Source organism: Physeter macrocephalus, chromosome 2 (genome assembly GCF_002837175.3).
Source record: "Physeter macrocephalus isolate SW-GA chromosome 2, ASM283717v5, whole genome shotgun sequence".
Taxonomy (NCBI): domain Eukaryota; kingdom Metazoa; phylum Chordata; class Mammalia; order Artiodactyla; family Physeteridae; genus Physeter; species Physeter macrocephalus.
The window spans coordinates 117037116-117052118 of record NC_041215.1 but is presented as its reverse complement, the minus strand read 5'-3'; positions in this window follow the sequence as shown (position 1 = coordinate 117052118).

The window sequence follows — 15003 nt, the reverse complement described above, 5'->3', positions numbered from 1 at the left end:
TGTATGTGTCCCTAGGTCTGAAGTGGGTCTCTTGTAGACAGCATATATATGGGTCTTGTTTTTTTTTTTTTTTTTTTTTTTTTGCGGTATGCGGGCCTCTCACTGTTGTGGCCTCTCCCGTTGTGGAGCACAGGCTCTGGTTGCGCAGGCTCAGCAGCCATGGCTCATGGGCCCAGCCGCTCCATGGCATGTGGGATCTTCCCAGACCGGGGCACGAACCCGTGTCCCCTGCATTGGCAGGCAGACTCTCAATCATTGCGCCACCAGGGAAGCCTGGGTCTTGTTTTTGTATCCATTCAGTGAGCCTGTGTCTTTTGGTTGGAGCATTTAATCCATTCACATTTAAGGTAATTATCGATATGTATGTTCCTATTACCATTTTCTTAATTGTTTTGGGTTTGTTTTTGTAGGTCCTTGTCTTTTCTTGTGTTTCCCACTTAGAGAAGTTCCTTTAGCATATGTTGTAGAGCTGGTTTGGTGGTGCTGAATTCTCTTAGCTTTTGTTTGTCTGTAAAGCTTTTGATTTCTCCATCGAATATGAATGAGATCATTGCCGAGTAGAGTAATTTTGGTTTTAGTTTCTTCCCTTTCATCACTTTAAATATGTCATGCCACTCCCTTCTGGCTTGTAGAGTTTCTGCTGAGAAATCAGCTGTTAACCTTATGGGGATTCCCTTCAATGTTATTTGTTGTTTTTCCCTTGCTGCTTTCAGTAATTTTTCTTTGTCTTTAATTTTTGCCAACTTGATTACTATGTGTCTCGGCATGTTTCTCCTCGTGTTTATCCTGTATAGTACTCTCTGCGCTTCCTGGACTTTGGTGGCTATTTCCTTTCCCATGTTAGGACAATTTTTGACTATAATCTCTTCATATATTTTCTCGGGGCCTTACTCTCTCTCTTCTCCTTCTGGGACCCCTATAATGTGAATGTTGTTGCATGTAATGTTGTCCCAAAGGTCTCTTAGGCTATCTTCATTTCTTTTCATTCTTTTTTGATTATTTTGTTCTGCAGCATTGAATTCCACCATTCTGTCTTCCAGATCACTTATCCATTCTTCTGTCTCAGTTGTTCTGCTATTGATTCCTTCTAGTGTATTTTTTTGTATGTTTTTTTCTTGTCAACTTTAAATATTGCAATTATGTTTTTCAAGTTTATAATCTGTCCTGCATTGAGCAGAAATTCTTCATTTTGATATACTTAAATTCATCACATTTTCTAACCTTTTGATATGTGGGGTTTTAGCCTTTCCTCACCACTATATCACAACTATTCCCCAACATTTTCTTTCATTAGCTTCCTAGTTTTTTTATACTTATATCTTGAATTCATGTGGAGTTCCTCTCTAAGTTGTCAGGTAAGAATTCTGCTTTATTTTTCTTCATATTTGAAGCCATTTTTCACCAATCTCTCTCTCTCTCTCTCTTTTTTTTTAGGGGGGGGTACACCTGAACAGCATGTGGGATCTTAGTTCCTCAGCCAGGGGTTGAACCCGAGCCCCCTGCAGTGGAAGCGCAGAGTTTTAACCGCTGGACCACCAGGGAAGTCCCACCAATCGCTCTTAAAAAAAAGTGTCCTCTATTGTATTTTTCATTTCAGTTACTGTATTGTTCATCTCTGTTTGTTTGTTCTTTAATTCTTCTAGGTCTTTGTTAAACATTTCTTGCGTCTTTTCGATCTTTGCCTCCATTCCTTTTCCGAGGTCCTGGATCATCTTCAGTATCATTATTCTGAATTCTTTTTCTGGAAGGTTACCTATCTCCACTTCATTTAGTTGTTTTTCTGGGATTTTATCTTGTTCCTTCATTTGGTACATAGCCCTCTGCCTTTTCATCTTGTCTATCTTTCTGTGAATGTGATTTTGTTCCACAAGCTGCAGGACTGTAGTTCTTCTTGCTTCTGCTGTCTGCCCTCTGGTGGATGAGGCTATCTGAGAGGCTTGTGCAAGTTTCCTGATGGGAGGGACTGGTGGTGGGTAGAGCTGGGTGTTGCTTTGGTGGGCAGAGCTCAGTAAAACTTTAATCCCCTTGTCTGCTGATGGGTGGGGCTGAGTTCCCTCCCTGTTGGTTGTTTGGCCTGAGGTGACCCAACACTGGAGCCTACCTGAGCTCTTTGGTGGAGCCAATGGCAGACTCTGGGAGGGCTCACAGCAAAGAGTACTTCCCAGAACTTCTGCTGCCAGTGTCCTTGTCCCCACAGTGAGCCACAGTCACCCCCCACCTCTGCAGGAGACCTTCCAACACTAGCAGGTAGGTCTGGTTCAGTCTCCTGTGGGGTCACTGCTCCTTCCCCTGGGTCCCGGTGCGCACACTACTTTGTGTGTGTCCTCCAAGAGTGGAGTCTCTGTTTCCCCCAGTCCTGTTGAAGTTCTTCAATCAAATCCCACTAGGCTTCAAAGTCTGATTCTCTAGGAATTCCTCCTTCTGTTGCCAGACCCCCAGGTTGGGAAGCCTTACGTGGGGCTCAAAACCTTCACTCCAGTGGGTGGACTTCTGTGGTGTAAGTGTTCTCCAGTTTGTGAGTCACCCTCCCAGCAGTTATGGGATTTGATTTTGTTGTGATTGTGTCCCTCCTACCATCTCACTGTGGCTTCTCCTTTGTCTTTGGATGTGGGGTATCTTTTCTGGTGAGTTCCAGTGTCTTCCTGTTGATGATTGTTCAGCAGTTAGCTGTGATTCCAGTGTTCTCGCAAGAGGGAGTGAGAGCACATCCTTCTACTCTTCCATCTTGAACCAGTCTCCCTATTATAGAATTTATAATACCTATTTTTAACTTATCAGCATCTAACTTAAAATAATATTATAGTACTTCATATGTAAGTCTTTTTTTTTTTTTTTTTTTTTTTTTTGCGGTACGCGGGCCTCTCACTGTTGTGGACTCTCCTGTTGTGGAGCGCAGGCTCCGGATGCGCAGGCTCAGCCACCATGGCTCATGGGCCCAGCCGCTCCGCGGCATGTGGGATCCTCCCGGACCGGGGCACTAACCCGTGTCCCCTGCATCGGCAGGTGGACTCTCAACCACTGCGCCACCAGGGAAGCCCATATGTAAGAGTCTTAAACAGAGTTATGTCCGTTTATCTCTCCTGTCCCTTTTGCTATCGTTTCATTATATTTTTTCATGTGTTATAAATCCCACAATATATTATTTTTTTTTAATAAGACAAAAATTTGGAAAATACAAGTCATATATTATCTACACATTAACTGTGTCTAGCTCTCTTCATTCCATTATGTACATTTGCATTTCCTTGAGGTATCCTTTTATTTCAATTTGAAGAACTTCCTTTAGTGTTTCTTGCACACAGGTATGCTAGTGATAATTCTCTCCCTTTTTTTGTTGTCTGATAAAAGCCTTTATTTTCCATTCATTTTTAAAGTATAATTTCACTGGACATAGAATTTGGGTTGATAATTTCTTTTCCATCACTTTAAAGATGTCATTCTATTGTCTTTGGGAATGTTTTCCTTAAAATGATGTGTCATTTTTCTCTGGTTGCTTTTAAGACTGCCTTCTTATCACTGGATTTCAGCAATTTGATTATGATGTGCCTGCTTGGGGTTTGTTGAGTATATTGGATTTCTGTAGGTTTTCGTTTTTCAATAAATTTTTTAAAAGTTTGGACATTAGTTCTTTAATTTCTCTTCCTTTGCCCCCTGCTGATTCCTCAATTTCAATATTTAAATTTCATGTATATTTAAAGTCTTGATACTATCCCATAACTAACTGTTTGCTAATTTTTAGGTGTTTTTTTTTTTCTGTGATTCAGTTTGGATGGTTTCTTTTGCCATAACTTCAAGTCAGTATATGTGTCTTATCTGATATTAAGCACATATGGTGAATTTTCATTTCATACTTTTCATTTCTAGAAGTTCTTATTACTTCTTTTTTACAGGTTCCATTTCTTTCTTCATTTTGCTTGTGTTTTCCTTTAAATCCAAGAACATATTTATAGTAGCTGTTTTAAAGTTTTTGTGTACTAGTTTCATTATCTCTGACATTTTGTGACTTTTCCTTTTGATTGATTTTTTTTTTCTTGGTTATGGATCACATTTTTCTGCTTCTTTGCATGTATAATAATTTTAATTGGATGTCAGACATTATCATGTTAAATTATTGAGAATCAAGATATTGTTGTCTTTTTAAGAAAGAATGTTGAATTTTGTTTGGCAGGCAGTTGAGATAGTGTGATACTTTTGAGGCTTGTTCTTAAGTTTGTTTGAGTGAGTCTTGTGTAGCCCCTACTATAGGACTGGTTTAGCCCCATTACTAAAAGCATGGCCCTCCTGCGGTCTCTACTGAACATGTAGGTGCTTCAGTGATTCTCTACTTTGGCTCACTGGAACTTGGCTGTCTCCCAGCCCTGTGTGAGCAGTGAAAGTTATTCAGCTTACAGCTTATAGTTTTTCTGACTCAAGAGGATGCCTAAGCAGGTTTCTTTGAGTTCTTTCTCTGTGTAGAAACTTTCTCTCCAGTGCTCTGCCCTGCAAATTTCAGCTGCCTCCATGACTCTGATCTTTGTCTTTTCTAGTCAGCAAGACCACTGTGGTTTGTTAGGGGGTCCCCAATTTCTGTGCTAGTGGCTGGAATGTGACTCCAGGCAGAAAGCGAGGGAAACATGTAGGATTCACTTTATTTGTTTACCTTCCCTTAGGGTTCACTGTTCTGGGCTTCCTGTTTTTCAGTGTCTGTAAACACTTATTTGTATTGTTTAGTTTTCAGATTGTGCTGGGGGAAGGGCAATTCAGGTACTATTTAATCCATCATGGCTGGAAGCAGAAGTCAAATCCACTAATCTTACCAAGAAAAAAAATTTTCAAAAAATATATTAGATCCCTACAAGAATATAAATATCTCTCTTTTTTTTTTTTTTTTTTTTTTTTTTGCGGTACGCGGGCCTCTCACTGTTGTGGCCTCTCCCGTTGAGGAGCACAGGCTCCAGACGCACAGGCTCAGCGGCCATGGCTCACGGGCCTAGCTGCTCCGCGGCATGTGGGATCTTCCTGGACTGGGGCACAAACCCGTGTCCCCTGCATCGGCAGGAGGACTCTCAACCACTGTGCCACCAGGGAAGCCCCGTAAATCTTTTTTTAACTGTTGTTGTTGTTCACTCATTTGGACCAAGTGCTGAAAATGCCTTTTATCATGTAGTTGCTCAATAAATATTTCTTAAATACATAAATAAATCAATACAATCTATTTTTTTAAACTAGCATGACCTTTGCTATTAATCAGAAAGCAAGATTGATGATGTGATATATTAGCCTATTTGTGGAATGCGGGCTTTTGATTAAATAATTTTAAATACATGTTATTAATAATAATAGTTACTATTAATAATTATTTAAGTGTGTATTCCTGATTAAGGCACTTCAAATATTAACTAAACCCCCAGGGTACAGGGATAAGTTTAAAATATTGAATGTGCACATGTATACCACACTATCTATGTTAAAGTCTTTTAGAGAGAAGTACAGACAACATCCAACACAGAAAAGGTAAAAATTCTTCTTTCTGCCCCTAATTCTTACTCTCTCTCAATTCTTTTCTGCATGATTATTATTTTTTATTACCAACTTATGCATAGACAAGTTATGTATAAATATCTAATTCCTCTTTTGTCCCAAAAATGATTGTGTATTATATACAGTAAACTGCACCTTTTTAATTTCATGTAATTAGATCTATTAAGGAGAATTTCATAAATCACTTCATTATTTGAACATTTACCTAGATTTCATTAAACAGATGTCATAATTTATTTAAAATATTTCCTGTTGATAGATATTTAGTTTTTCCCCATTTATTTTTGGTTACAAACAGTGCTGTAATCAAAAGCCTTGCATGTATGTCATTGTGCTTTCATGTGCCACAGATTCCATCATATGATTTAAAGCAGCAATAAAAATGTACCCCAAACCAAGTAATGAACAAGTAAGCCTTCAGTACAATAGTCTTTTATTGCTGCATAATAATTGCATAGCCCAGTTCAAGTTATTCTAATACGGAAATTTAGGTGCACAAATTTCCACAAAACGTGAACACTACTTTGTAATACAACTCTGCCTCTTCTGAATGGTCTCTGTGTCATAATACATGGTATTACTATGGTAAAAGTCTTTTTTACTAAGAAAAAAATTACATGCTTCCACTTCTTTGTTCTCTGGATTAGAAAGAAACAAATTTGAAACTCTGAGCCTTTTGTGTGTGTGTGCAAAAAAAGGAGCAGGGGTTTCACATAAATCGAGTCAATCTTGTTTTCATTTTCATTTTTTGTCTACTGTGTAATTCATTAAATTAGCTGTTTGCAGTCACAAGAGAACTGCATGTTTCTTGCTTTATTTTCTCATTACGTTGTCTTGGGATGCTACCTCTGACAGAGGAAACTCTTTTTTGCAATTCTAAAACACATGATAGCCTCGTGCAGATAGAATTATGGCTACAGCAAGTTATCACTGAGAAGATGAGGCACAATTATTTTTTCATATGTTAACGAAAAATCCAAGTCTCCCCCAAAATAATTGTAGGGCATGAAGTCCTTCAAATATGTTTCTTGTTCGCCAATTAATATCTTTGTGTATTGAAGAAATTCGCAGTGGAAGCCTAAGGACATTATTAAAACAAAGCAGAAGGTTGGATTTTGTAATGTAAAGATTCTAGATAGACACATGAGAGCCTAGACGGGGAATAATTCTAAACTATTCCCAATTAAAGGTCATTTGGTAGGACACTGGAAATGTAATTTTCTTAAGGCTTTGATCCTTAATTGTTTTTTCCTTATCAACACCTGGAGGGTTCCCCAGACCTTGCATACTTCAGAGTGTTCCTTTTACAACAACTACCCAAAATGTTCAGAGCAGGTGATCTTAGAAAAGTCTTATTAGGAGGGAGAAGAGCCAGAGGACGATTTCTTTGGGAGACAGTCTGCTGGGTTACTCGTTCAGGTCACAGCACGTGTTAGCATTGAGGAGGGATAGAGGGTGCCTGCAAGATGGGAGGAGAGAGACCCAGATTTTCTGGAAAGCCAATAGAGCCATGCAGCTGTGGGAAAAATAAAGTGACACTCCAGGAACCCCTTCTGTTGACATTCCACTTGTACCTTCACTGCCCTGGGGTCTATGGTAAACTCTGATTTGACTAGCACTGTGGTGTTCAAATAATTGGAACTTGCTGAACAAAACCTTTCCCCTGATACCCAGCTTTACAGTAATGACAACTATTAAAAAAAAAAAAAACCTGACAGCAAACCATTGTTATTATTTAGCATTTTTAGAATGTCAACAGCATGCTTGGTGCTGTGAAAAATGAGGCCTACTGAGATAGCTTGATGACTTTATGTTGTCAAGTAAACAGCAGCAGCTAGAGTACTTAGGTTATCCCTGTGAAAGGGACAGGACAAATTTGCTGAATTCAGTGATTTGTTTTTCTTTGCCTCTTTGCTCCTTCTTTGTTTTTCTTGGATGTCTCATATCTCACAGCTCAGTGTTTCTCAAACTTGGCTACGTATAGGAATCACCCAGTGAGCTTTTAAAAATAAGATGGTTCTCTAGAAAAATGGTACAGATGAACCAGTTTGCAGGGCAGAAATAGAGACACAGATGTAGAGAACAAACATATGGACACCAAGAGGGGAAAGTGGCGGGGGGTAGTGGTGGGATGAAATGGGAGATTAGGGTGCAGGGCAGAAATAGAGACACAGATGTAGAGAACAAGCATATGGACACCAAGAGGGGAGAGTGGCGGGGGGTAGTGGTGGTAGGGGGATGAATTGGGAGATTGGGATTGACGTATATACATTAATATGTATAAAATGGATAACTAATAAGAACCTGCTGTAAAAAATAAATAAATAAAATTCGAAAAACAAAATAACATGGTTCTTGCTTCTTATGCTTAAAGACATTGAGGTAATAGATCTAGGGTGTGTTCTGGGGAACAGGATTTTTAAAAGTCCCCTACATGATTCCCATCTGCAGCTAAGGTTGTGAGCCGCTTTTGTGGTTTTGTTTTTGTTATCGTTGCTTGTTCATTTTTAAATCAACTGCCCCTGATAGCACTTCAGTTAAAACCACCTTGGTCTTATTTTTTTTTTTTTCCACCTTGGTCTTTATTCTAGTTTTTTTCTCTTCTCTTTGTGCCTTTTGCAAAGAAAAAAAAGAAAAGAAAAGAAAAGAAAAAAGGAAGTTAACCTTATTAACAACCCCACCCTACTTCTGCCATAATCTTAATGGAAGAGTGTTCTTGCTCCTCTCCCATGTGGCATGTGCATTTTAACTGGAGTCTTCTGGAGACAATGTCTTGTTTCTATCCAAGGATGTGGGTCTAATGGTACAGATTTTAAGTGAATTATTTGGTAATAAGTCTCTACTTAACTCGTGAATCATGTTCCAGCCCTCAGTCTGTTTGCTTGAAACAAATATGTAAGAAAGACCTCTGTTAAAGTCTACATGTTGTGCTTCTCAACCAGCTTCAGGTATTTGTTCTGGATCAGAGGGATGTCCTTCCCTTACGCAGAATCTTTATACAGACCCAGAGAGTCCAGATCGAGTTACATCTGCAATTTTGCCCATCCCACATCCTTCTTCCTTTTCTTCTATCATCCAAAGAGCATATTGGATCATCTTTAGGCTCTGGGATGCCATCCCAGAAGTAGTTCTCATGTTGGGGTGTGGATATCCTAAGACCACGTATATACGAAATGTAGGCAATGTCTAACTCCCACGTTTCAGGAGTAGGTAGGTGTATTAGTTACCCTATTGCTGTATAACAAATTACCCCACAACTTAGCAGCTTAAAACAACAGACATTTATTATTATCTCACTCAGTTTCTGAAGGTTAGAAATTCAGAAGTGGCTTAGCTGAGTGGTCGTGGCTCAGGATCTTTCATGAGGTTGCCGATAAGTTATCATCTGAAGACTTGACGGGCTGGAGTATCCTCGCTCACCTGGCTGTTGGCAGGCCTCCGTTTCTTGCTGGCTGTTAGTCAGCTGTCTCATTTTCTTACCACGTGGGGTTCTCCATAGGGCTGGTCATTATGTGGCAGCTGGCTTACACCAGAGTGCCTGACAGAGAGAGAGAGAGAGAGAGAAATAAAGAGAGAGATCAAGATATAAACAGAAGTGTCTGTTATAATCAATATTGGAAACGGCATGCCAAATTTCTGCTGTATTTTATTGTTCGTACAGATTAACGGTGGTATAATATGAAAGAAGACTATATAAGGACGTCAGTACAAAGATGTGGGATCATTGGGGGCCATCTTAGAGTCTGGCTACCACAAATGGTCTGGACTAAACACAAGAGAATTGTATGAATTTTGTTGAGATTTACCACCTATTCTCATTAAGCGTTCTACCCAGTTGTCTAACTGTTCCAGTCCTGACCAATGAAAGGGGGCAGGTGAAAGTCAGTACTCTCACAACTGGGCATTTCTTGGAGGTGGCTCTCTAGGATCCAGAAAACCCATTCACACTGATGGGCACTTACTAGGTCCTTAGTCTGAACAGCAGACTTTTCCCCCAATGGTAGATGGATGAAGTTTATGTTCATCATCTCTGTACTGCTTTGGTTTGTTTGAAATATAAAGAAACACCTTGTGCCTTGTATCAAACCCTCAGAACTTGGACTCTGAATCTTCCATATAATTCTACTATATTATTTTCCATCTTAAGTGGTAATATATCATGCCTTGCCAGGGATTATGCTTGGAAAGGAAATGTTGATTCTCAAAGAGATCATGATGACATCCTAAAGCTAGATTACGGCCCCTCTCACAAGCGTGATATTTTTGAGTTAGAGAGGATTGTAGAGACTTCGTCTCATACCATAGGGACTTTTTTGTCATTGTCATTTGTCATTCTCCTATTTCTACTGTTTCATTTAACCACAGTGTCTTGTGGGCTCTTTGGGAAAAAACTAATTTTTGTGTCACGGTACATATAACACTCTATAGATGCAAGGACTCTATAAAAAATATAAATTAGATGACACGGTTTAGATTACTCAATAAACATGTACTATATATTTTCATAGATTTTGCAAAATGAATGCAAATACTAGTATTTTAATGTTATACAGACTTGACCTTCATGGTAATCTTGCAAAGTGAACTAGACAAATATTTTCATGTCATTAATATAGAACAGCCAGTGAGTGAAAATGCTAGACTCAGAACCCAAGACTTTCGACTCCTGCATTGTCTAATACTCTGTGTACTACCTCCTTGGACAATAAAACATTCACTCTCAGAGACTCTTCTGTTCAGGTAGCCTGATGAAAAAGATTCCTGTGGGATAAATGTCAAAATAATTATGTGAGGGAAAGAAGCCAGATAAGAAAGAGTATGCATACACCATGTAATTTCCTTTATATAAAACTCTAGAACAGTGGTTCTCAATCAGAGCCAATTTTACCCCTAGGAGACATTAGGCAATGTCTGGTTACATTTCTGGTGGTTATAACTGGAGCACAGGTACTACACACACATCTGATGGGTAGAGACTAAGGATGCTGATAAACCCCCTGCAATGCAGATTACAGCCCTCTACAACAAAGAATTATCTGGTCCAAAATGTCGATAGTGCTGAGGTTGAGAAACTCTGCTGTAGGAAATGCAAACTAATCTATACTGACAAAGAGGAAATCAGTGGTTTCTTAGGGATGGGGGCCAAGGAAGGATGGGAGAAAGGGATTACAAAGACCACCAGGAAAGTTTCAAGAGTGATGGAACATTCACTGACTTGATTTTAATGATCAGTTCATGGGTATAAACATACATCCAAAATAATCAGTTTGAAAAGTTAAGTGTGTGCCGTTCATTATTTGTCTATTATGCCTCAATAAAGCTGTTCCTTTAAATACTTGAAGAATTTAATGATTATATTTGGAGAATGTAAGTAGTTTAGAATTGATGTAGTATGAAACAAGAGATTGGATCCAGTGGTGGGATCGGAGCAAAAAGCAAGAGTCAACAAGTAGGAAACATTTTATCTTCCTGATGAGTTTGGACTTTGTTTTATAAATGGCAGGAAGTTAGTAAAGTATTTTAAGCAGGAAACACAAACTTGTTAGCATTTTGGAAAGACTGCCGTGGTGCCTGTGTGGAGAATTGATTTAATGCCTGTTCTCATTACTGAAGTCTAGGGATTTTTATTTCATCAATATTTTATTATTTCATTGTCATACATTAACATTGATTTGTGCAATTATGTTTCATTACTAAGTGGCAAAAAATGACTCTTTAAAAAAGAGAAGTAATTCCTTAACATAATTTCAATGTAAAGAGCCAGATAGAGAATTTTTTTTCTTGGGGTTTTAGTTCAGTAATGACAGTTTGAAACTACTCTCTGCCCACATGAAGACATTAAAAGTACCCAGTGGCTGAAGAGTAAGTGGGAGCTGGAGACAGGATGAGCAAAACCGCTCCAGTCGTGGTGAACAGCAGGAAGCCTCCTCTCAGGAGAGGGAAAGGGACATGCTGCCCTTTAGAAAAAATGAGACTCTCAGCCTCTTCTGTTCTGAAGAGGGAAGCAGGATTTACAAGCCACAAAACTGTCAGTTTTAGAAAGAAAAAATTCTCGGCTAACAGAGATCATTAATATTTTATCCTCCTGGACAGATATTGAGACCCTTTTATAAATCTGCAATGTCCTCTTGTCCTGGACAAACACTGTGACCGTTTATGGATCCTAAATGTCCCCTTGTACAATTCTGGGACCTCCTTCCGATGTATGTTATTGGTACCCCTTTCATAAAGCTTTTGTGTTCTGTGCTAACTTTTAAGTACACACTGCATCCTTTCCTATTGAATGCCATGGTTTCTCATCTTTTTTTAACTGAATATCATGTCACCTCCCTGCCCGGCTGACTACAAAGCAAATCTTGGAGGGTCTTAGACTGCAGCCAGGTACCAACCAAAGCCTATCATGTAGATGTGTTAGGAAACTGGATATGTTGGTTCATTCTTTGAGTGCTCTTTACTTTCTGCAGGACAGTTCATATAAATAGCGAAGTCCTGTTTTTATATTCTTAGCCCTCATTGATTTTTTTTCTATAACAGTATTGATTTAGCATATCATGTGGGGGGCCATTTATTCTCCCGAAATGGAAAACTGGATATTGGAGAACTTAAGACCAGAGGAGGAAAATCAGAATGTGAGAAAAAAATCTGGGTATGTAGGAATGAAATTTAGCCAGGCCCGAATCCTAGGCTTGCTGGGGCATGCTCCTGGAAACTTGACTTTTTCAAAGTCAGTCTCACAGTAAACACTTAGTAAACACAGTAAACACTTAGGCTCATGCTACATTATTTCTTTGCACCTGTTGAGTATATAAACAAAGACTCCATCAGAGGCAGGTTGAGAAGAGGCCATGAGGACATAAAGTTTCCCCAGGAAAATGCAAAAATGAGCTTATATGCCTGGCAGAATCCTCACTCTGAGAAGAGGGGTAGGTGGTATTCACACCTATTACTTCCATGCAGAAATTTGGAAACCTGGAAAGCTCTGTCTCCATTCAGGAGCACATAATTTTGTCTCTATAAATTTTTAAATATGTGCTGTTAAAGGACTTCTCAAGCTTCTAACCAAAATTGTGGCTACTTTCCATTGATCATGTCACTATTCTGTTGAAACACACATGAACATGTCATAAAATCTATAGGAAAAAATGGTACTCTAGGAAAACAGAAAAAATGTGTGAGTGTGAACAAGAAAACATGATTAATGTCTTCAAATATTTGATGGGTTATCATGAGCTAGAAGGATTAGATTGTTCTATGTGGTTTCCAGTAGTAGAACTAGGACCAAAAAGCAGATATTGGGTCAAGATACGGAAGATTTTTTTATATTAAGTGATTTAAGCTGGTCACAAGCAGCTTTTTACCATTAGATGTATTCAAATGAAAGTCTAATGATATCCTGTTAGGTTCAAATTGAGTCAGACTAGATATCTTCTATGTCTCTTGGAAATGGAATATTCTAGAATTCAAACAATATGATATGCTTAATGTTAAGATTGTGAACTATGATCTTCATATAATTTTTGTATCATTTGGGATAATCAAGTCACTACTTGTTTTTGTTTGCATCATGAGATGTCCTTGTTTCTCTTCTGTGACTGTTACTTTTTGTATTCAACAGCTATTTAATTTGTTCTTTCATAAGTTTATTTGTTCATTCAATCACTTATGCAACAAACACTGTTGACTTCCTCATCTATAGTACTAGTTACTGTGTTAAGGACCCAAAGATGAAAAAGACAGTATATCTGCTTTGTCCCCATGAAGATATGAGTCTATGCTCAGCTGCTATCAAACTTGGAGCTTTATCTTTAAATGTATGTGATGCTTTTAGCTTTTTTTATTGGTAGTTTAGACCCTTAAAATATAATGTCATCCATTCAACCTGATGGTTCCAAGCAAGGATGAACTAAAAACAAATGTTCCATGAGTTAAATGAGAAGGCATATGAGAGACATTATTCAGTGGCATATTTTAATACTTTCTCCTTGACCATGACTGGGTGGTTGAATTTGTTGATGGTCAGTGCTTAAGGGCAAAGGCAGGGTTCAAACAGCACGATTCAAATTCTGCTTCCTCTGTTGATTAGCTGTGAAACTTAGCTACCTAACACTTCTGTGTCTTGATCTTTTCATCTGGCAAAGGGAATTATAATAGAACCTACCAATGAGGGTTCTTATGGGCAATAGAAATAATGTTTGTAAACTGCTTACCACAAGGCTTCACAGATAGTAATTTCTCCATGACAATAAGCTATGATTATGGTTCCTTAGATGAGGCTCTCCTCTGTGCTTATTTCTATTTTAGCATTTATTGCATTGGATTTTAGTAACTGCAGGGGACCCTTGAACAACACAGGTTTGAACTCATGGGTCTACTTATATGCAGATTTTTTTTCAATAGTAGTTTAACAGTTTCAGTAACTGTTCTGATTCTTTTTTCTGGTTTGAAAAGACTTCTACTCTCTAGCTCCATTCTTGTGCTTTAGAATTTAAATATTCTTTCTATGTTTTCTGCTTTCTGAATGTAAATCCTGTATCTTGAAATCTTGAGCTCCTTTCCCAAAATTTCCTTCACAGGAAATATGATGCCTGTCCAAATGCCTTGGAGTTTACAAGCTGGTTTAGGTTCTCAGTTTCTCACTTAATTACCAATTACTTGCATGTACACACTAGTTTTATAAAGGATCATCAGGAGCAAGACATAAGGATATCTAATGTCTAGGTGAAGTTTCTATTTACTGTAGTTTAAAATTTCATGGCAATTGTTAGGGGGAGTTGCTTATTTCTCTACTTCTCTGTAGTCTATGGAAAGGGTTTTTTTCTTAAATGCTCTAAGCCTCTTGCCTCAATCATTAGTCATGGAGGTGAAATAAGCTAATTTGTTGTTGGGTGAAAGGCATTGATTCTCAGCTTTCGATTGGGTGCAGCCAATGTATTAAAAGTTCTTAGGCAGAGAGGATCCTGTCCCTTGTAGCTGTCCTATTTTCCCCTAAACAGTGCTAGGCACTGATCCTCAGGACCTGTGTATACTCTTAGACTCCAACTTTTTCTTAGGTAGACTGTTCCAAAATATAAACCAGAGTGGGGGTGGGGCAGGATGTTTTAGCAGATCTATTTGGCTTTTACACTAAGTCATTCTCTCCAATATGGCTTTAACAGAAATCAGGTTGCCATTATGGCTTTCACCTCTCTGATTTCTGTATCTGTATCTCAACTAGTTCTGAATTCAGGCAGAAAAGAGGATTGTCATTTATTAGGCCTTCCAAAATGCTAATCATAGTCCATTGTTATTTACTGGTTTTCAATTTGGATTAAAAAATAATCCTGAAAATAGAAGTGATATATATAGATGGTAAAACATTCCAACCGTACACATGAATAAAGTGAAACATGAAATTCTCTTTGCTTCCCCTTGTCCTTCCCTACAAAGTTAATCACTGTTAACATTTCTGTGAATCTTTAGAGAAGAAAGCACATATGCTCACAT